The 2609-nt window shown below is 26.7% G+C and overlaps 1 non-coding gene across 1 annotated transcript; it reads right to left on the reverse strand.

Annotated features, from left to right (window-relative positions):
* Positions 1-1565: 1565 nt before the first annotated feature.
* TRNAN-GUU (transfer RNA asparagine (anticodon GUU)) lies at positions 1566-1639 on the reverse strand. The gene has a single exon. It is a non-coding gene; the product is annotated as a tRNA-Asn (tRNA).
* Between the last annotated feature and the right edge of the window lie 970 nt (positions 1640-2609).

The raw sequence follows: 2609 nt of genomic DNA on the forward strand, positions 1-2609 counted from the left end.
CTCTATTTGAATTTCTATATTTTAACATTTTTTAATGAAGTTCATGTGCCTGTAAAAATTGTTCAATCAACTACGTTTATTTTGAAAGAAAACACCAAACACCAATAGTTTGATTACTCTTGAAAATTCATTTTTTAAAATTGAAGAAACTAGGTTATTGCATCGTTGCTTGCAGCTAGGTTAAATTATTTTTTAAAAATAAAAAAATTCAAATATTGCATTGATCATGAACTCAAAATATGATATATATTAATTTTTTAAAAAATATTAATACAGTAATATATTGGATAATATTATTTTTTTAAATATTAAGACAATGACATATTGAATCAACCCGGGTTAATCTGTTAAATTTACAACCCGAGTCATAAGACTATAATAACTCTATAAAAAATTAAAATAAATAATGAATTTTAATTCCTAATCAACTCAATATTAAAGGATAAAATTGAAATAAATATTACATTAAAAAAATGATTAAAAAAACTACCTAAGTTAACCTGCTAAACTCGTAATTCAGGTCATGAAATTGAAATAATATTATAAAAAACAAATAAAAATAGTCATGAAGCCCGATTTCTAAACAAACTCAATTTTAAAGGATGAAATTATTTAAAATTAATTTTAAAAAATTCAAGTCAGTCTAGGCTAATCTGTTAAACGTGCAACTTAGATCATGAGACCAGAATAAATTTATAAGAAAAAAATTACAAAGCTCTATTTTTATAAATCGAATGTTGAAAGTTGAAATTAAAAAAAAAATTCTTGATACCAAAATAATTCCACATAAAGCAAATTAAAAAACTTAATTCTCGAATAACCTGATATTTTATGGATGAAGTTGACAAAAGAAAACGTAAAAAAAAAAAAAGATTGAGTTGTTGAATAGTGAAATTGAATATATATATATATATATATATATATATTAAAAAAATTAATTTATATCAACTCATCTAACTCGTAACCCAAATCATGAGAATTGAAAAACCTCATAGAAAAAAAAATAAAAAAATTTAAAAAACCTAAATAAAAAAGAACTAAAAAAAATAAACAGAGTAAACCTTCTAAACTCACGACTTGGATCATGAAATCTAGATAACCTCATAAAGATCAAATAAAAAAAAGTTATGAATTTCAATTTCTGACTAACCTAATATTAAAAAATAAAATAAAAAATTAGAAAAAACAACAAAAAAACACTTAAGTCAACTCAGGTTAATTTATTAAACTTATGACCTGCATAATGAGGTTATTATAGACTTATAAAAGACGCATCAAAAAATTTATGAAACCTAATTTTCAATATATCTAATTTAGAATGTTAAAATTAAAGGGAAAAAATTTAAATTCATGAATTTGGTATATAACCAAATAAATTTTCTTTTAAATATAATTTTTAAAACAACCTAATATAAGGATATGATTAGGGAAAAAACTAAAAAAAAAAAAAAGGAAGAATAAGAAAAAAGCACCATTCACCTGTGGTGTTTAGTGCTTGTTAATAATGTAAACTCAAAACAAAAACTTTGATAGAGGACAGCCGTACAGGAAACAGAAAAAGAAATCGCTAGAAGGAGGGCTTGAACCTCCGACCTTGTGGTTAACAGCCACACGCTCTAACCAACTGAGCTATTCCAGCTGATTGACAGGTCTTCCCAACATCATACAAATTACAAAGGTCGATCTCTCTGTCCTACTTGGAAAAGTTGATTTTTTCTCTTATTGAACTGCCGTTTAGAAAGCACAGATACGGATAGCGAATAGGAATGCTGGTTAAAAATTGCGTGGCAATACAAGTATCCGTCAATTTCTTGGATTTTAGGACAAGATACATGATTTTTATGTTATTAAAAATGTATTCATGTTTATTTTTACCAAGATGAAATAGTTGTTAGAATGTTATGAGATTTAATTTATTTGCTGTTTTAAATGATAATAAGGATATTAAAATTTTAATTTTAAAAAATATAATTCAGCTGGTCAATCTTGAATTTACTTTTAGATATTATCAGTTCGTGAAAGAAAAATAACACCATTAACATTTCTAGATTCACTTTATTTTTCAAATGTTTTTCATTGTTCTTTTATGTTACATTACCAGAGTATATATACATAGATGCAGAATATTTATTTACAATAATTATATAATTTTAACTTTTGACAAATGACTTGATTTCCTTAAGTCTAGCTCTTGATAGATTGGGTATTGTGGCTTAATTATCTCTTGCTGAAGAAATGGTTGTAACTGAAGGACCAGTGGCATGATTCATGGTTGGATTCTTTGCAGTTTGATTTTCTCTTGCTGATGGAGTAATTGTAATCGAATGAGCAGGATCAGTAGCTGGATTCTTTACACGCACCTGCAAGATGGGCTCACCATCGGTGATGCTGATCTTGGTTTGCAGTTGAGTGAATCTTTGGCGAGAGAGTGCTTTAGTCAGAAGATCTACTAGTTGGTTGTGAAAGGATACGTGATGAACTTAAAGAAGACCTTTGGTAACATAATCATGTATAAAATACAAGTCAATAGCAATGTGTTTCATTCTGGAATGATGAACAGGATTGTGACTGAGTTGTGTGGCTCCCATATTATCACAAAGAATTGTAGG

The sequence above is a fragment of the Populus euphratica genome, unplaced genomic scaffold (assembly GCF_000495115.2).
Source record: "Populus euphratica unplaced genomic scaffold, PopEup_1.0 scaffold2932.1, whole genome shotgun sequence".
Classification (NCBI taxonomy): Eukaryota; Viridiplantae; Streptophyta; class Magnoliopsida; order Malpighiales; family Salicaceae; genus Populus; species Populus euphratica.